This window comes from Sinohyriopsis cumingii, chromosome 6, assembly GCF_028554795.1.
Source record: "Sinohyriopsis cumingii isolate HCF-2022 chromosome 6, ASM2855479v2, whole genome shotgun sequence".
Classification (NCBI taxonomy): domain Eukaryota; kingdom Metazoa; phylum Mollusca; class Bivalvia; order Unionida; family Unionidae; genus Sinohyriopsis; species Sinohyriopsis cumingii.
This window is the reverse complement of record NC_142966.1, coordinates 4,987,530-5,009,421: the sequence shown is the minus strand read 5'-3', so window position 1 is coordinate 5,009,421 and position 21,892 is coordinate 4,987,530. Positions and strand designations below refer to the sequence as shown.

Below are 21,892 nucleotides of genomic sequence, written 5' to 3'. Positions count from 1 at the left end.
TTCGAAACAAGCGGAAAATGTAGACGTGGACATCGTTAATGAAATGGTCGAAATCTTCAATCATGTTCTGAATGAAGCTCTAGAATTTCCAACATTTGCAACGCTAATATGTTCTTGTAATTAACTAAATCTACACAATATTTTAATTACAAAACTAATAACGAGTTTTTACAGAGATTTAAATGAATGTAACTGACGGGCATCAAATACATGCATTTTTTAAATCAATCCATATTATTAGGATAATGGAGCATATGAAGATGTTAAAGATGACGAAAAGAGATAAAACTAGATAAGTCTTCGTTCACGTACTTAGAAGAAAAATACTATTTTTCAATTTCTTATCTCACTTGGTTTTTCCATCAAACAATGAGAACTGGATCAATTTTTGAGGTTCACAGAGAAAAAAGTCAAAGTGTGTGTGTGTGTGTGTGTGTGTGTGTGTTTATGTCTATCCATCCACCAGGTAGATAGATATGCAAAGGAGGTTAAGGACAAATGTCTGGTCAATCTTTTAACATGAAAGTTAAAATGAATTCACATTATTTAACATCCAAATCAAGATGTTGGATAAGGTTTCAAATCCGACCATGGTTATTTTTCTTTCAACCTTCCAACCTTCTTTCTTTTTTGATGTAATGTTTGAAGTTATATATGGCAAAAACTTTATACACAACAATAACTTTGATCACTCTATTTTCAATTTTCTTAAATATCTTTTAATAGCATTTAAAAGATTTTATTGAATTCATAACATTTAACTGACTACCTTAAGATTCCTGCCTCCGTTGAATGAAATTATTCTGCTTGGGGAAATTGTTTATTCACAAATTTCCTTCATTAATACACGAGACATCAATCAAAATAAATCACGTAATGTGTCGGCCGACGGCAACATTTTGCACGTGCCTTAATTTTATTGTCTCTAATTTTGACTCTTGTCCATTTACATGTGAAATTTGAACAGATGTCAAAGTCTAGACGTTTGCTGATTGATATAGTCCTATTGTTTTCAGATCTAAGTGTATGTATGAGGTCTGTGATAAATCAAAATGACAAGTGATTCCAACATAATTAGGGTTGTTTTATTCATGATGTCAGCAATGATTTCGATCATAAATTTACATATAGGCGTTTTCCCTATAGCAGTCATATCGATGAGACCAACATGCAGGATAATCCTTTTGGTAGAAAGAAAGCAGAGGAAAATATTATCTGGTTAAATAAATGACAGCCAGGATTGCTGATACCAAAAAATGTAAGTTGATTTCATTCGACATTGTTCATAAATCTTGGATTTGTCGCTCTTCTTCGATTGAATTGAAACCACTGCGCCAATACAAAAAAGAATGAGTTGTCGAGAACTTTAGCTATATGTCGAATTAAGTTAAATGAGTTGTCGAGAACTTTAGCTATATGTCGAATTAAGTTAAATGAGTTGTCGAGAACTTTAGCTTTATGTCGAATTAAGTTAAATGAGTTGTCGAGAACGTTAGCTATATGTCGAATTAAGTTAAATGAGTTGTCGAGAACTTTAGCTATATGTTGAATTAAGTTAAATGAGTTGTCGAGAACTTTAGCTATATGTCGAATTAAGTTAAAGTCAAATGTAGACTCGAGGCTGTTGAAATAATAGATACTGTTGAAAAATGCAGATATGTGTTTTTAATATTTGGTGGATAAGCGATTTAACTACATTCTAAACACAGATTAAAAATTGAACCAACATATCGAGTCAGCTATGTTACTACAACTGAGTATTCGTAATAATGAGTAATACGACTTTGACACTTAGCACGAATTCATAGAGATTAATAATTTTATCTTGATATAAGGAGCTAGCTCCCCTGTGATATTTCTTTTAAAGGAAAAGCAATCACTTCATCTAAACTTGTCTTGACCGTGTAGATTGATTTATACAGAATTACGCGAGTTCAGTGTGAAAGAGCGTATACATAACCAATATATATGCCTAGCTAGTACGTACGCCTATCTAGTATGTATGCCTAGCTAGTACGCATGCTTAACTAGTATGTACGCCTATCTAGTACTCATGCCTGACTAGTACTTAGGCCTATCTAGCATGTACGCCTAGCTAGTACGCAAGCCTAACTAGCAGGTATGCCTAGCTAGTACGTACGCCTATCTAGTATGTATGTCTTTCTAGTATGTACGCCTATATAGTATGTATGCCTAGCTAGTACGTAGTCTATCTAGTATGATTGCCTAGCTTGGACATATGCACAGCTAGTATGGTACGCCTATCTAGTACGCATGCCTAGCTAGTATGTATGCCAAGTCAGTACTTGTAAGTGAAAGAAGCAAAAGCAAGGACAAACATGACCAACAAAATATTGTGACCACGGAGGGGACGTACGACAATATGTAAGATGCACCTGTAAATTCTCGTACGATATACCTTACGTTCTACCTTGGCACCGGAATCTTCATTCCGTATTTTTTTCTGACAGACACAACCAGAATCCCAAGTTCAAGTGTTCCTCAAGATTGTGCCCGCTCTATTCAAGTAGGCACAATATCACTTGCCTGGTTTAGAATGTTCGGGGTGGGGGGGGGGGGGAGGAAGCGCACTTGTGTTTGTGTGTGTACATGCGTGCGTGAGTGACCGTGTGTGTGTCTGTATACTTCGAAAGTCTCCATTTAAGGAACTGTATTTCATCCCTCATGAAAGGTTTTAATCAATTTTGATAAAGACCAACGTGTTTTTATTTCATATTAAGTAAGAGATATGTTTCCTTTTTTGTTGCTGTTGCTTAAATAGACTCCTTCCAAGCAAAACAAAACATATCTTATCGTTGAAAAGGTTTGTCAAATTTAATCGCTTATGATAAAACATACACAATCGAAAACTTTACTTTGAGTACATCATTAATGCTGATCTTAAAGGAAGATAAATTCATAAAAAATACAAGCAACAATTTCTCCATCATATTCATCGATTGGAGAAGTCTTCTTAAACCGAAAAATGCCTAATATCAATATTTGCTCGTGGTTACGTTTATTTTGCGATTCCCGAATCGAAACTGTTCAAGGCTACTAAATTTCGTGGGTATGACACTTGCATTCTTTAAATTGTTTTCTTCAATTTTCGTTTTTTAGAAAATATTCACGAATGTTAATTTCACTAACAGATTCCTCTTGGGAATTCCGCGAAGATAAATAGCTGTTGTAATTCATGCTAACGGTCAGCGAGGAGACGAAAACCGACTAAGTCTGATGTCCAGAGAACAGCTGTGTGTGTGTGATTTTGGATTTTCAACGTAGCTTTAACAATTTTCCAGTCATATCGCTATGATGTTTGCAGTGTGGCAGTTTATGGTGAACTACAGCAATGGAGCTTCACGCCGCAAACGTGTAGCATCATGTCCTATCCAGTCACATTATCCTGACACCAGGCCGATCAGTCCTAACACTAGTCTCTTAATGCTGAGCGCCTAGTGAGGCAGCTGCTACTGTCATTTTTATAAGTCTTTGGTATGACAGGAGGACGGTCTAACCACTTAGGCTACCGGAGCGGTGAGAAAAGAGCTTGACTCCAGAATCTAATTTCAACTAAATTAAAGATCTTTAGAATTTTGTGCTGCTCTATAAAATCTACCTCATTAAACAGTACATTTTTATCACGCGTCTAATTGAATAAAAAGTATTGTTGCCATAGGTCTAAATTGTATAGATTTCTGTTTCGAGCCTACATCAGTCGTATCGTCTCGAGTAATTGTCTTGTCTGACAACGTGACATAGCTAAATGATAGCTGGCCCACCTATATCAGTCGTATCGTCTCGGGTAATTCTCTTGTCTGACAACGTGACATAGCTAAATGATAGCTGGCCCACCTATGTCAGTCGCATCGTCTCGGGTAGTTGTCCTGTCTGACAACGTGACATAGCTAAATGATAGCTGGACCACCTATGTCCCTTGTATCGTGTGCAAAACCATCATCAACAATGGACAAATGAATTTAGGATAGCAGCAGAGGGGGCGAATCCCACAACTTTTAGAATCCTCCAAACGCCGAAATAAGCCCTTTAAAAAAGCGCGTTGACGCTTCATTGTAAACGTAATTGTCGCCGTTGTTGCTGCGTTTTGTTGTCGTCGTCCCCAGATGGGGTGAATCCCACAACTTTTTAGAAGCCTCCAAACGCCGAAATGGAGGGCTAACCCTACGCCGTTGTTGTCGCCGTTGTTGCTGCGTTTTGTTGTCGTCGCCCCCTCTGCTGCTCTCTATCCAAAAATTTTATCTAACCGGACTCGATACCGTGTTCAAGGATCATGTAAATTTATTGCTATAAATCCGTGCGGGGTTGACTGAGCCTGACTAAATAAATTTCTAAACTTATTTATATCCATGTCACCGGTGCACCAAGTCTGATGAATATTTTGTAACGTGTGTGTATCAACTCCGTTAAACACAGCAAGAATATTAAAATTATCCCTGATCACTTTAGGAATTTGTATATATCGTTGGGTTACATAGATCATATTTGTGTTTTTATGTCTACCTCCGGAAAATATCCTAGCTGGACTTGATTGTTTATCCAACATCACATCATCGTACACGACTAAATTGTTAATTGACCCGTCAAGATCATCCACAGACGGCGATTCATCAATACCAGTAATAAATTCAACAACATCATCGCCGTCGTTTAATGATTTTGCACTTTCATTAAAATCTTTTAACACGTTGTAGCATCGCTGATCGTCCACAAATGGAGCTACCAAATACAACTTGTCCCACTTCATCCACTTCATTATTAAATTTAACAACAACTGAGTCTTACCCGATCCAGATGGACCCGTGATAATCATTCGAACAGAATTTGGTAGCATCGGATGGTGCTTAACCGGTTCTCGCTTCCTTGTGCAGAAAAGTCAGTGATCTCCATTAGAATAATATAATATAAATATGGATTTATATTGTGTGAAATGTAGAGCACGTACCCCAACAAGTGATCTGACAACGGTTGCAACAAAAAATAACAGATCTGCGGTTTCAGGCAAGTGTGAGCGATGAGGTACAAAAAAATTTAAATTTATTTCCAGTGGCAAGTCAGCGCCAAAACCAAAGTCAGCGCCGAAACCAAAGTCAGCAAAAAAAAAAAGGAGGTGATATCGCAGCGAAGTTAGAAAAGTTACCAGGAGCTCCGTGGGTGAAATATCCCAGAGAAAAACATCTCCCAGGATATAATTACTGTGGTCCTGGAACCCGACTTGATATCAGACTTGATGACCAAGATCGACCAAAACCCGGAGAAGAACCAATAAATGATATCGATAAAGCATGCCATGTCCATGATGTAGCTTATAAAAGTAAAAATCTACAAGATAGGCATCTCGCGGATGTGAAATTAATTCACGCGTTAAATTCCATTACTCATAAATCTTTCAAGGAGAGGTTAGCAAGCTGGTTAATAAAATCTGCGATGAAATCTAAGCTTGTATTAGGCGCTGGTAATTAATTATAATGGAGTCGATTCATTATTCCCCAAGAGGATACTGGAGGGATAGCGCAGCAACTAGCAAACTTGCCAGTGCAGCAAAAGTCACGCGTGATACTGTAGTAGATTGGTTATCCAAACAGGTAATATGGCAAATTTATCTACCGCGTCCTAGAAAAATTAATTTTGCACATTTTGATCTTAGTGTTCCTAATGAAGTTCATCAAGCTGATATATTATTTCTACCACATGATACCGTTCGTCGTCGAACATACAAGTACGTGTTAACTGTAGTTGATGCTGCAAGTAAATACTAAGTGCAGAACCGTTAACGACTAAAACAGCATCTGAGGTTGCTTCTGCTTTTGAACGAATTTATCAACGAGGACCTCTGCGATGGCCAAATCTATTGCAAGTTGATCCTGGCAAAGAATTTCAAGGCGCAGCATCATCGCTGATGAAACAACATAACGTCACCATCAGGCGAGGACATACTGCAATTCACCGTGATCAGGCAATTGTTGAGCGATTTAATCGAACACTTGCTGAGCGATTATTTGAATATCAGTAGGCGAAAGAATTCATTCAGGATACGAGATCGCGCGAATGGGTTGCAAGATTACCAAGCGTGATAGCTGCATTAAATAATGAAATAACTCGAACAACCAACATGAAACCTATTAGCGCAGTCACCAGAAAACATATACCTGTACAACGACGTGGTTTTTCAGCGCAACCAATACTGGGTAATGTCACTGTGAGATATTTATATGAACCAGGTGAACTTGAAGGTGGTTAAAAAAGAGCGACTGATCCTATCTGAAGCATCACCGCACACAAGATATCTAACATAACTAGATCTACTGGTAGACCAGCAATCTACAGGCTGGATTCAACTGCTCCTCAACGTGGATTCACACGTGAACAATTACAAGTAATTCCCGAGGACACACAATCACCGCCCAAATCACTTAACTAGCACCAAGGGTGCCTGCACATTATCGCGTGTATGACCGCGACTGTTCTCTTTTCTGTCTACGGTGAATTGTCTTGGATTTTTATTACACCACAACATTATATAATTACAGCTCGCACAGTGATTATTCTGCTGTTCTTTCAACGCCATGATAAATTCAACATCAAGGTCGAAATCGCGATCATTTTTTGTCACTCTGTTTGTCACCAGTTAATATTTTTCTTATTATATCATTGTTGTTTTCATTATTATCAGCCATTGACTCATCCAAGACAATTCTTCGCAGTTGAGATATTCTTCTGACTCTGGACACAGCCAAGTAAACTAAATTTGACCACTCGATTCGATCATCAACGATCCAGACAGTTGTATCACTGATAGCTAGTCCTTGAGATGAATGTATCGTCATTGCGTATCCTAGCGTCCACGGGGATTTGTTCATTTTTAGTGCATCTTCAACAGCATTGATATCAACTGCAACAACATAATTCAATACTAAGTTCTGTTTCTCTGTCTGTCCTGGTAAATCAACATCTATATTCTGTAACCGCGTATCAGCTGGTCTATAACACAATGGCACTGGCAGCACTGGAAACTTTTCTTGTTGTAATTGAAATAACTGCCGTTGAAGTGTGTCTCTAACTATCTTTCTACTTGCCACTATCAAATCGTCTGGTTTCCACGTTTTCCAAAAGTCGCTCATTGAAGTCTCTGAAATCACCCCGCGCATAATTTCACATTGAATTTTATTCGGTTGTAATCTGATTAATGTTTTAAATTCCTTCAACGTTGCATCAAGTGCTCTATGATCATCAGACACTTCTTCATAATAATCAACAAAATCTTTTAACCACAAATGCGGAGATGGACCAACAAACGTAGGTGGCTGACCGTGATCGCCGCACATTATCACAACTGTATAGTTTGTTAGCAGCCAATCCAGGAACAATTTTAATATATCTAACGACACTGTGTCTATTTCGTCCCAGATTACTTTCTCAGGAATATATTTTGTTCCCATTCGATCTGGAGTCCACACACCACCGCTGTATTTGAAAAAGCTGTGATAAGTGCAAGAATTAACTCCTCGTTGTTTCATCTCCCTGGCAAGTCTGTGTGTAATTGTTAGCACAATCATATCTGAATTTCGAAATAATTCAATCACTCGAGTTCTCTTACGAGACCCACCCGGTCCGTTCAAATAAACGGTTTTGTGTCTGGTGATTGGATCATACACAGATGGTGCAGAAGACATTTCTGATAATTCTGATTTACAATAATTATCTTTGATAGCCACATCAGCGGATTCACAATAACAATGTAACATTTCCTTTTTTATTCTCCACAAACTCCATGATTCATCGTTGCTTGCAAAACGACCCAGTGATTCTGAATATCTTTTACTGATATAAAATGAATCCGTTGCAACTCTAACTGCAGTGTCGGGAAATCGTTTTATCATCGATAGCAAATTTATAGAAACATAAGCCAGCATCGAAGATCTTAAATGTGTGTATTGAGGTGATTCTCCATTAATATAACTTACAATTGTGCCTAACATTTTCCCGTCGGACAAGAAAGCGTCCTCCCGATTACAAAATATATTTCTCGCAGCGGCATCAGCAATTATAAAATTTAATTCAGCGTCAACGATAATCAATCGTGAGTGATGTAGTTTATGCACCACCTTGAGTAAATGTACCGATTATTTTTCTCCCGAGATCCTTTGCTGTTTTTTCACTATTGCTGAGTTTAATCTTAAGAACTTTAGCAGCCTCACCGACAATGACATCCATGGGAATATTTGGACTCTCTCGTGCATATTCTTCAATGACTTCATCGAGACTGATACGTTCCGGTGTTGGTAACCAAACTATAGTCTGCGGTCGATATGATATGATTGCTTCACTGACAGTCAACGATACCAGTTTTCGGCTGTCAAGCATATATCGCAAAAACACTATTGGTGCCCAGCGCTTTTCACTAAAGTGTCTGCCAAACCAAACATAACAGCACGGATGAAGCTCTTTATCAAATTCAAATGACGTCACACGAGCAAATCCTGTCAGGGGAAAATCGGGTAAAGGACCGTTTATAGCAACTCGTGTCATCGAGTTTGTGGGATGTCCAAATCTTTTAAAGTATTCGTTACACTCTCCCATCCCAAGAAAGCTTCCCGGATAACACGCAATCATATCCAATGAAATCATCTCGCTGTGGTCATACTCGGTATTCCACAAACCGCCATGTCCATACTCGACACAACTCAATTGTATGTCTTCAAGAAACTCACTTCGGGTTGGCCTCCACAAATTTCTTTCTCTGGCGGTGTGAGCGGCAACACATGGAACTGTAAAACAATTGTTGTTGCAGAGATTCCGTCCGGTATAATTCACCGCTGGGTCTTACAAATTGATCATGCTCGCCATCTTCGGAACTTTTAAACAACCACATCGACACAGGGTCATTTTTACTTATTTGATAAATAAAATCAAATATATTTCCCGAATAATATTTCACAACACGATCCCGCGGAAATATCGTAACTGCGTTAGTCCAAGCGTGAACGTTATGATCAATGATATTTATTGGAGCTCCGTATCGATTATATTTCGATTTGTATAATACTTCCTCTGTTATCGTTGTCACGGTTATGGGAAATCTTAATGCTTTTTCTAGCTCGGCAACATCGTTTATTGACGCTCCTGTATCCTTGACCTTTTCAGCCCACGCTGCTATCTTGGAACGTCTTAGATCAGTTAGACCGTTTCCGCGCATCGCATTTTTAATATGTTACATTACTCGCTCGGCTACACAATTCAGTCTTGACAATCTCATTGGGGTGAGTTTATTGATTTTTGGTTTTTTTATCGGACAGATTCCATAAATGACCGCGGTCACAGGATACGCTCGAGCGTAATATGGTTTATCAATCCCAGTCAGCATTCCTGGGTTGGAATCTTTACTTAACAGAATGGTTTTTCCATTAGCAAGGACGGGGTCATTTATGTCACGGATAATCCACGTATCGGAATCTGCTTGCACAATAAATTTTATTCTGAAAAAATATTTCTGATTAAGATAATCAATAATTGTTTTCGCTTGTGCATCATTCATTGTAGCGTCCTTGACAGAGTCAGTGTCGCGTATAATTTTAAATGTATAACTGTCTGTCAAGTTACCTATATGATAATTTTTAAATCCCGTATTATCAAATTAGACAGTGGCACAGTGGTAGCGCGTTTGACTCTCGTCCCGACTTTATCAGATGCCATGTTCGAATCATCGTCACGGACATACTGTCGACGATGCCCATTTGGGGTTTTATAATAAAATGGGGGCTCCAGCAGGGGCCTTGTGTACATATCTCCACGTCGAATCGTGGTGGTGTGTTTTTCACCCCTGGGAATTCGATTTGGGGGGGTATGTACATGGAGCTCCCAAAAATAAACAGTAGCCTTGGATGTATAAAAAAGAATATGGCTAAAAGAACCGATCACGAGGATGCCGAGAAGCTATCAGAAAAGCTCTGTAAGACTGAGAAAAAATCACCTTGACAAAATCAAGTCTGAAAGGACCTCGTGGAGACACATAGGCCAATGCAAGACTCATTGATAACCGCTAATCAATGGCTACTGTTTATTTTTTTCTTTTAAATATATAATATATATATATATATATATATATATATATATATATATATATATATATATATATATATATATATATATATATATATATATATATATATATGAATTACGAAAGTATCAATGATGTGATTGTTGCTATTAAAAAATTAGAATAGCGCGGATTTAATATATCACTAAATCCTGAAACAATTATGTCTGATTTTGAAACACTACATGAAGCTAAATGCGCAGGGCGTTATATTCTTCCTGCTTAGTACCGATTTATAAAGATGATACAAACAAATTTATATAAATCGCTGGCTAGTAGAAGAAGCACAAATAAATGAATTTGTTTCATTGTCTCGCGCAATTGAAAAGATTAGGTTGGAATTAGCTCAAGAATATGAAACAAGGAAGATAATAAATACTCGTGTAAGGAAGTTGAAAAATTGTATATCCGCTGAAAACAAGGCTGACGAAATCAAGGAAGTAAATATCTCACCTTGATATACCTAGAAGTCCCCTTGATGAAATCAAGGACTTGGAGATGAAATTGCCTTGATAAAATCCTTGATATTGTCAAGGGGAAGTAAAAAAAAATATATCACTTTTTTTACTTGCATCAGCCTGAGTTAGATAATATTTCCCTTATTCGGTGAGGTTTAATGCAGGAGTACGCATAATTGAGAATTTTATCTTTGTCGCATACAAATGAAATAATATGCTCGCATCTGAGACTATCTAACTGTTGCTGTGTTAGTAAGAAGTCTTCGTCTCCGTATTCGTCAATAATGAATTTAACGTTAATTTCTTCTTGTGCAAATGCAGCCCTAACTGCTTGCTCGAGCGCTTGTTTGTCACACACGAAAATATGTGGTGGTACATATTCAAGATTTATAAATCTAATCTAAGATCTAAATACGCGTATATATTTTAAAATTTGAGATATACTGCAGCACGCGATCACGATGTGATCTTTTTTTAGTTGCTGTAGTTGGTTATCAGTCAGTATAAAATCGTCATCGCCGTGTTCATCGACAACTATTATTTCCGGGGTAACTTTTCCAACACTGACAGCTTCATCAAGAAGTTCTTTGTTATGTATGAAACATTTTACGCGATGGTACATAATATAATACTTGCTTGATTAATTGTGAAATCGTAAACGATTTTCAGTAAAAAAATAAATATATATATATTTTTTGCTTTTTACTAAATCCGCATGATTTTTACTAATAAACACTCTATCAAAATTAGCAAATCGGACAGTGTGCACAAAATATATATATTTTTAAGACTGAAAATCCTTAGAATTGAAAGTCTTAAGACTTTACTAGCAGACTAATATGTAGTGTTTCACCTCGAAAATCAAGATGATGGCCACTTTGGTCTGTCAGCGAGAAATTTATTCTGGTCAGCCACGGATTATGACATCGTAGATAGACCGGATTGATCGGCTCTTGCACAATCAGATATCCAGGTGGTACATCTTTCGGAGTAAATGAATAAAGAACAAATCCTTGCTGGGCTTGATTTGATACTGTCGTGTCCGTGCTGTAACTGCCATCAATGACACCACACACAAGATTGATCGCGACCACTTTACGATGCCCGGAGATACATGCCTGCCATCGCTGATTTGACTGTTATTGTGTCTGAGGATAGTTGGCGCGGGCAGTGATCGCCTGTGTTGTGCAAGTATGTCATCAAAGGACTCATTGATGAGGTCATCGACGGATTTTTTATTCTCGGCTGGAGAAACATATCTGGGAAATTTAAAATTTGGAATATCTTTTACGTGTATTTTATATTTACCTGCAAATTTGGTTCTAACAGAGCCCTCTGTGGCGTCTAATATAGCTTGAATTAATTGGATGTTAATATGTTCCATGTCATGTGCAATCTGATCTAATATTTCTATGTGTTTGATGATTTCACCGCGTGAAGTTATATCAGAAAGATGTTCTTGGAAGCGCTGCCGTAATTGCTCAAGTTGTTGTTTATAACCCTGCTAAGTTCATCAAACAATTCATCGATAAGGGGTGCGTTATGTATATTCTGCCACATCTTTTGTTCAGCCATGATCAAAGTCACAGCGACAGAATATAGACGAGACTGATTGTGGTATGACTTATTATCCGTGACATAGTCAGATCTCTTAGGTTCTGGTGCTATTGGCGGCGTCGGCGGTGGAATTTTAGGCCATCCTAACACTGTTCTGATCGAACTATTGTATATATCCACGGCGTAGTCTGGGGTGCTTATTTCGATGGCAGAAGACACCGTTAATTCATGAACAGTTATTATCTTGGATTGTTTTGTTGTGATATTTTTTATTCGCGTTGTAATTCCTCATTGATTTCTTCGATTTGATAAGACTCGGTTGGTAACCCAATGACGTTCCAGTCTGGCGTGCCATCGGGTTTATTTTTATATGCAAATACCAGTGAATTATTTGCTGGCAATCCACCAAACGATCTTGATCTGATATTGGGCCAACTATGATATACTCGTAATTGTACTAACGCGATCTCGTTTACTGGAATCGCAGTTGGAAAATTAATACTGAATTCTGGTCTAGTTGAGGTTACTGTTATCATCGAAGTTCTTTTGGGGCTTGTATTTGCGACTATCTGTTGAAGTAATTCCGTCATTATTTATCTTTTGTCGCTTCAAATGACCAGTGTAGTCTTCATACATCTTTGCCATTTGCGAGAATTCGGAATCTGATATTGTTGTGTCGTCAAGACTTGATATCAGCGACGACAATTTCGAGTAGGTGCTCGTGGCCGCGCTGTTTAACTTTTCATATTCGTGCAATTTTGTTAGCGCGCACGAGGATATTTTTTTCGCGATAATATTAGAAACGGCTGCAATTGTCGTTGATGTTGAAACTGTAATTGTGACCGCGATTGCAGTTGTCACTGCTGTAAGCGCTTATAATAATACTCCCGTAGATGCAACTAACGCGGACACTGAATACACTATTGTGTCTAGGATGATTACACGCCGCTTGTATTTTTTTACTTTTGCTGTGCATTCGTTAATGGTATTTTTTAACTCTGATTGCCATTCGCGTACTTGATCATATCTGTATTGTTGCGCATCCGATGATTGCCATTCGCGTACTTGATCATATCTGTATTGTTGCGCATCCGATGATGCCATTTTATTATTTTACGCAGTAACCAATTGAAGTCTTTCAGCTACGAATTCCAAACACCACCAGTAAGATGTTGCGATTAATTTCTTGTCGGCGGATTCCAGTATAAATGTTTCTTCGGTCCCCTTGTTTAATATGATAGTCACAACCCCGGAATACTTGTCAGTGGAATGTCGCCAGGGGTATGTTGTGAAAATTTCAAATTTTGCTGACCTGAACACAGACAACCTGTACGCACCAGTGACTGTTGCTGTATACTTAATAGTATTATTTTGTTTAGACCATGTTGCAAATCCAGATGATGCTGTGTATACTATGTTGGTAATATGCCCTGGAGTAACTCCAGATGGTATTTTAATCAAACCGGTTTTATTAACGATCTCAGGAATCCCCGCTACGATATCCTGTTGTGTTTGTTTGATCGTGTCAGTGTTGGTTTTGATATCAGAAAGTTTCATGTCGATGACAGGAGGAGTTCCAAAGAACTTATCTGTGGTCTCATCGGTTTTTCTAAAGTTTCTACGGAGATTTGTAAACGCGTTTACATGAACATCATACTCGGCCCGCAACGTGGACAATTTATCGTCAATGGCGTCAACATAATTTTTTGTCGCGGCATCTTCCGGGGATGTTGGATCTCTTAAAACGGTTATTTTGTTACCGTTCATGCTGAGTTCACCTGTCATTGTATCACCGGTCTTTTTTACTGCAACTTTCTTCATATCATCTCGAAGCGCCGCGATTGATATCAGCGAATCTCTGATTTTTCCGCTATCAGTGAACACAGGGATGTTACCCGGAGTAGCTCCAATAACCCTACGAATTATTTCATGCCATTTGATATCCCTGGTTTTTAGTTTTCCGTGTCGATCCTGAAAAATAACAACCTCATCTGGGTCTATTCCGGTTAGACTTAAAAGATTATCGATTTCATCTTTGGTCACATATTTTGATAAATCCACGTCGGTGCGCTTTACTTTTCTGTTGAGAAGAGATCTTCCGTAAATATCAACCATTATTTGATAGGAAACTGTTTAAATCGACCCGTGGTATACTCGTGCACAACTTTGTGAGGTGGTTTGGTTGACGCTGATATCGCATCAAGAACATTTAATACTTGTTGGCCACATATCGGAGGATCGGTCAGTGTTTGTGTTGGCAGCGTTGAGTACCAAACTTTTGACCCTGACCCTGTCAAGGACAGGGGTATGTCTTTTGTGTATTCGAGAAATTCAACTGGCGGTGCTAACCCATACGAATCAAAATAGATGATTCCACGTGGATCGATCGCGTAAGCGACCCAATGAGTTCCTTGACCATCGCTGTTATCGAGATTAATAATTCCAGCTTCTGGATTATTCGGTTGTCGTGGTAGCTGATCTCGCATAAAGACGCCTCTGAAATTTTTTATATTTAATTGTTTAACAGCATCGAGCAAATCAAAATTTGACATCGTTGTTAAAACCGTTTTGGGTACCACGATGGTGGAGTTCCTGAAAGTCTTAGCCCGCGTCATTTATTTTGTATTCTTTTCCAGTGGCTTTCTTTAGTGCCATTCCAGCAGCTGTTCCAACAGCTCCTAACGCGGCGGCCTTAGCGACTGCGGAGTGGCGGTGGCAATCAGCGCTGGTATCGCGGCGAGAAGAGGAAATATACCACCGGTTTTAATCATGTCCTTGACAGCTTTTGGAGCGAAATCAAGTCAACTCCAGTTTTTGCTTGTTTTGCTTTATTGAAATGATTAAGTTGTGTTTTAGTCAGCGATAGCTTGTTTGGACCGCCAGTAATCTGATCATATTTTTAGTGTTATCGTTGCCCCACATATGCTCGCGTTTTTTTATTGTAATTTCTTAGCCTGACCAGGAGTCAGAGTGACATTAACGTGACTATATGACATTTTATTTAATGCGAGATTGATCTAATTGTCCTATATGTTTTTGGAAAATATTACATGTTTTCTACTGGTGCATCAACGAATCTCATTCGGCAGCCAGCACCTTCAAGTAACATTGTTCTATCAGAAAGTATAACAGCAATTGCTCTGTAATTAGCTACTTCAGCCACATTTCTATTCACGGTAGCCCGAAAGTGCACATCAACGACAGACTGTCTAGTTAAATCAAGATGCACTAGTGAGAAGTAATAGATTGGATGATGAGATATAAAATCCAATTGTGATATTTGCAAACCAGTATCGATATTTAGATCACGCGCTAGATATTTCGCTAATCGTTGATATACACGTGCAACATGATTATCAAAATTTAACAGTATGTTCTCAGACGGTTCTTGATGTCCGTTTATTCTCAGAGAAACGTCAGTGATACCAAGTTGATCAAATATCATATGCGAACTTGTTTGATCACCTACTCGTGCAGCATTTTGAAGAGCAATAAAAAATATGTCGCGGCGCGGAAACCCCCTGCTGTGATGCTATATGCCAGGTAAATAAACCGTTATTGGTACTTTGAATACTATCTGTGGTTGTTGTAAGCCACGATGACAACACTTTGCCACCCTGATCCATAAAAGAAAGCAGTCGCTGTTCTTCAGTAATTGCAGGAGTCATTACCGGCATCCACAGTGATAGTTTTGTTATTTCTACCTTACCAGCGTCACCTAGGGGTCGCCATAAAGCATCATTATCGTTATTTTTTCTAACAAGCACGACCGTATGTTTTGCTCCAAAAATTACCCTTCTGACATCTCGGCAAAATCCAAAGATGTGAGACAGCGGAATGGCACATGAAAAATTTCTACGATTACCTTTCAACATTTGTCTACGTGCAGCGAAACCTAAATTAAATTCTGCATTAGCACCATGAACCACCGGCCACACATCAGCGTCAGCGTTATTGGCATTATTTCTTGGTTGTCTAATATTGTACTGATCACTGTTAGGAAAATTAGAAGTGTCCTTGACAAACATCATTGATGGACCAGCTGATCTTGTATAATCATCAGAATATCTTGCTAGACCAATTATTGTTGTAGCAACATCGACATCCTTCTGAATCGATTCGATATTTTTTCCATCAATCATGTAGATAGCACTATCAAACAAGGCCATAATTCTGTTATTGACAAAACCGATTTTAACATCAGGTCCGTATTCTGTGTCATCTGTTTTTATAATTTCAACTTCTACTTCAATAAATGCTTCAGCGGGCAAGAAATATCTACTTGTATCCTGAACCTGTAATTCAATTGGTCCTCGTTTATTTGGTTCTCGTGCGTCATAAGAATAATACTGATAATCACCCACTGATTCATTTTTAAGAACCGGTTCGTCTACGTCGAAATCTGTGTCAGATTCCCGTTTAAACATTTTATTATAGAAGTTATCGTCTAAAACGAAGACCACTTCCCGCCACCAAACTTGTGTTTATTTGTTCAGGATTTATCAGCGCTGCCAGTTTTTGATTTGCGGCTTCGTTTATTACTTTACTAACATTTGCGGGCATGTCTGCGGTGGCTGGTAATTTTACCGGCAGCGAACCTCTTTGAGGTGGACCCCCTTGGGGTCTACGTATTAATTGTGCTAGTCTGTCCTTGATTGCCAAGAATGCTTTACTGGCAGCGCTACCAACAGCGCCAGTAGCTTTATCTTTAATAACGTCAATAGCTTTCATTGATAATTGTTTTGCGATCCGTATTGCTTTAGGAGCCATTCTCGCGAATAAACCCCGAACAACATCACCAAATCCGTTTCCGTAAGTCATTCTGTATACGGGTACTCGTGAATTTACAACCCTGACCATAACTGGTCTACGATGAGAATTGTGTACGATCATTTTATTTAATTAGTTATTTATCTAACTAGTCGCTGTCCGTGAGTTCATCAATAAGTTCTCGATAGATACTAGTATCCATAATACCACCTTGAAATAATCGCTGACAGATATCAGCTGCTTCATTAATTATTTCTGGCGAGTTATTTCCAGCCCGCTCTCCTCCTAAGAGATCTTCTAACCGCGATACGTCATTGATAATATTGTTAGGGCAGGGAATAAAATCACCACCCCCCCAAAACCACTGCCAGTTGCGCCGGTGTCGGACGCATCGTACAATACTTCTGGAGATTGTGGTCGTTTTTTCTCCTCTACATCTTTCATAAATTTTTTTAAACCAGGGATCTTCTTCATCAACAGGTAAATTTTTAAAAGCAAAATATAATAAAGGAGCCCAATGTTCGGGATTTATTCCTTTAACGTGTTGGGGTTTTAGATATTTTTTTCTAGAATCATAATCATATGCAGCAATATCGAGTAATTTATCCCGATTAGTAAAACCACTAAGAGCTTTATTGGTAAAAAATCCTACAGGTGTGGGTCGAGATTTCTTTTGTTGCGGCATCGACAAAATTTGCTCAGGCGGCGAATAGGGAGGTGGAGGATCTTGTGGTTGTCTACCTTCATGAAGCTCCCGCATTGCCTTTATAAGTTTTGAATATTTTGGATCGTTAGATTTCACCGCTTTTTTGTCGTAGTATACACGATACGCCCATCTAACAAAATTGTCATCAGTCACGGAAATATATTTCGGGTTTAAAACCTCATTTTTGTTATATAAACCTGTTAATATAAATCCAGGTAATCTTTCTTCTGGTGCTTTCTTAAGGACTCTAATAAAAGACGGATCAAATTTTGCAGTCAGTTCAACACTTTCTTTTGCTGCTTTGGGTGCAGCAGCTTCGTCGACTTCAGTACCTTCTTCGGCTGTGGGCGGAGGCTGAGCTACAGCTATATCAGTTGGAAGATCTCGTAAAATCTTTTTTGTTTGTTTGGTTCTTCTAGCAATTTTTTCAGTCTGCTCGGCGGTTTGTTTTAGCACTGGAAGAATACCCTTTCTTCGTTCCATTTTCCTCCTTAATATCATCCTTAGGATCTCCCAGTAAAGCTCTTTCAGTGACCACCGCAGCTTTTTCAGTAGCTGTCGTAACAGGTCTAAATAATTGTTCTGCACCCGTCGCAAATTCAACTTGTGCTTCTTGCCGCGCTTGTAATTTTTGTCTTACAGAATCTCTCACGGGAAGAACTTTCTTTATTGTTTCTAGTCGCTCTCGAGCTAATTTAGCGGAATGTGCTTCTCCAATGTTGGCTATTATTGTCAACTTAAATTTTTAATTCACAACAGCAGAGGGGGCGACGACAACAAAACGCAGCAACAACGGCGACAACAACGGCGTAGGGTTAGCCCTCCATTTCGGCGTTTGGAGGCTTCTAAAATGTTGTGGGATTCACCCTTTCTGGGGACGACGACAACAAAACGCAGCAACAACGACGACAATTACGTTTACAATGAAGCGTCAACGCGCTTTTTTAAAGGGCTTATTTCGGCGTTTGGAGGCTTCTAAAAGTTGTGGGATTCGCCCCCTCTGCTGCTAGGATAGCTTTGCCATCAACAAATTCAGAACTACATGGAATCCGGATCAAAGGCTATCATGATCAAAATAAGATTGTATGTAAGCAAGTTTCCTTCTGTCTCCGACGGACAGTTGTCACCTGTACATTATCTGGTGAAATAGACTAACTATCCTATATTCCAATCGATACAATCAGAAGACAGGAAAGATAATTCTTTAGAATAAGAGGTTGACAGTGATGACAAGGACATCAACAAAAAAAAATTTGAACCTACTTATCTCCTACCCTATTAAAAAAAGCAAATTTAGGTTAAGATCAAATTTTGGAGCTAATTTTAACACTGCAAAAAGTCCTCATTAAATTCGAAATCTGCCAAATCTCATCCATGGTTAAACCACAAAGACACAGATTGCATTGGTTACAGATAATCATTGCCCTTTAACGACGCAAAAATTGTAACATTTTTTTTTTAAATTTCAGGAGGGAGTCATTCTTATGGATTGTGCTTTTATGCGTTTGTTCTGAAAAGTCACATGGACAGAGACCACCCCCAGTTTCTTCCAGACACAACCACCCTACAAACGGCTGTTTAGTTGATGCCGTCTGGTACAGGGTCGGTCAGTCCATACGACAGGTACGTGATGGAAGATGGTGCCACTTTATTTACTGTGGAGAAGAAGGGGTTGTTCGTGAGTGGGAATCGTACACATGCGACCCAACAATAACCGTTCAGGACATCATTAGCAATCAGCAGACAGACGGATCTTTTTCACATGGAAGTCAAAATATACCGCCACCTCCGCCTAAAGTTTCCAGGAAAGCCCCAGGTCCTAGGCCAGTGAGAGGGTCATGGAGTCGAGCATCACAGCCCAGAACAATGTCGTCTAATACAGTTGCCGGGTCGACAGTCACGAGATCCAGGACGCCAAGTGATAATATACACCCCGAAGGGTGTATCCGAGGCCCGTCAACATTTTATCCGGGAGACGTCATGTCTGAAAGACAGGTGGGGAACGTATGCACGATCACTTACTGTGACGCCGATTCTCAGGTGCAACGAGTTTCTAGAGCATGTTCCGATCCGAATGTGAGACCGCAGGTGTTGGAGACGTCACCGGTAACAGACGCACCTGTGCAATCGTCAATGCGCTTATTCGAGGATAACCTCATGGCACTCTCATTGTTAAATATGCTGCGTAGATGAGGCAATGGTTTGAATGTATATACCTTCACGATTGCTACCAATTAGATGGCCTAAATTATGGACTTAATTTGGGTGAGATACATTTCTAAAACAGCTTTTTATAATACTACTAAGTAAAAGATGACATATTTAACATTTATTTCAAAACGAACTGGACAGTGATAACTGAATAATACGATATATTGGTCATCTAGTCCAATCCAAAATTTATACACGAATAATTTGTGGGCAAAATCATAAAATTAATTTTCCCAAAGCAAGTCAAAGGCATTTATTCGGCATTTATCAGATGCTATCGACATAAATCCTGGAAAGGGAGTTAACTCCATGAGTTTAGCCACACCAAGTTTAGATTTAAAGCGGACCGTGTGAGTCAACTTTAACTTTGCACTGAAAAGTCAATAATAATTGCATTTTAAAGATATACAGCAGTTCATGTTAAGTATTTAACTTAGGTATGGAGTAAAAACAATGAAAAGATATCTAAGCAAATTTAAAGAACATTTCAATCCATATGTATTTAACAAGTCACCGATGTGTCACTCTAATGATGAAGATAATAAAATCATTTGTAAAAAAAATATTCGATGCTTTTAACCTTTTTCTTTTATACCACCTACTACTTTTCTTACAAAAATAATTTTCAGTGCATTCTTTTATTCTGTCTTTATTTATACTTGTGAGAATATACAGTTCTAAAGCTATTGAAATTGTTTAATATATTTTGGTTTTAAAGAACTCTAAGACACAGTTCCAGCTGCCATGCCTGCTTTAGATAGCGTTAAGGCACAGTTACAGCTGCCACGCCAGCCTTATATGGTTTTAAATAGCGTTAAGACACAGTTCCAGCTGTCATGCCTGCTTCAGGAGGAGATGCTCTTTTATCATCTCAATTTTCTTTGCATTTATTTCCTCCAAAACATCACTCTGGGTTAGAGAATCTAGAATAGACCTAGTACATCTTCTTCCTGTGATGTCAGGGTTGACTAACAGAGGAAAACATTTATGATAGGAGAAATACATTATTGATATTTCATCAGAGAAGCTATTTGATAACTTTAAAGAATGTAGTTATATGTGTTAAAATTGACTTTGTAGTTATGAAATTTCATTTTTTTAATTGTATTTGTTTTGTATTTCTTCATTTGATTACCTAAGCTCAACTCGGCATACTACATTTTAACATGAACTGTAATGATGCGTCATTAAGTTATATGCTTTCATACGGATACAACTTCTTATTATATATTTCATAGTGAGATAAGGAATTTATTCTGTACACTTTATCTATAGTATGAACAGAAAACTTGCTGTCTGATTTATAATGGTAAAAATATGTACTTTTAAATGCTAATGGTTATAGAACTGTGTCAGGGACTATTTTGTATGTGCAACAAATGAAAGGAGCAGAGTAAGAAAAAGCTAAATTATTCTTATTTTCTTTCTTTCTAAACAATTTCCATTGAAGCAAAACTATGTCAGAAACTGAAATGGGCAGTAATTTAATACTTAAATTTATGAAACTCATTGAATATCTAGCTTTATACCCCAAAAATGGCGATACCACTGTTATTGCCACAGCATCTTTGCTAGCCAAGCATCCGATATGATAACCCTATCTACATTTTGGTGTATTGAGCAGATATTTCTGTGCTTCATGTCTGTGAATTTCACTGGTTGCAGCAGCAAGCACCGCATCCATTTAAAATCAAGTTGTTCAGATTTGAACACGGCTCCTACATGATCAAGACAATTGGATCACACATCTTGAATGGACTCTTGATAAGCAATTTTCCACTGCCGGTCCGTGTTTGTACAAATATGTTTCACTCAAATACACCTATAATGGCTTCCCTCCAGTACAGTCATACTTTTAAATGATACTAAGTATGATTAAATACTTAAAACAGGAACTGGCATGCATTTGACAACTGCAATAGAAAGCGGTTCAAGTAATGTCAAAGACATAATTGTATGTTTATGTTCAGATCCCAAATAGAACCCTTAAAATAAACATTAGCTTTCTAAAAGGTTGTGTAGTCTAAAAAGCTTTATTTAGCTGTTTAATATATATGCCAAATATTATATCATTTA

At 38.3% G+C, this 21,892-nt stretch overlaps 1 long non-coding RNA gene across 1 annotated transcript; it reads left to right on the top strand.

The window, feature by feature from the left end:
• The first annotated feature begins 1,130 nt into the window (after positions 1–1,130).
• Positions 1,131–20,381, top strand: LOC149796301 (uncharacterized). The gene is made up of 2 exons (XR_016421656.1): positions 1,131–1,258; positions 19,075–20,381. It is a non-coding gene; the product is annotated as an uncharacterized LOC149796301 (long non-coding RNA).
• Positions 20,382–21,892: the final 1,511 nt, after the last annotated feature.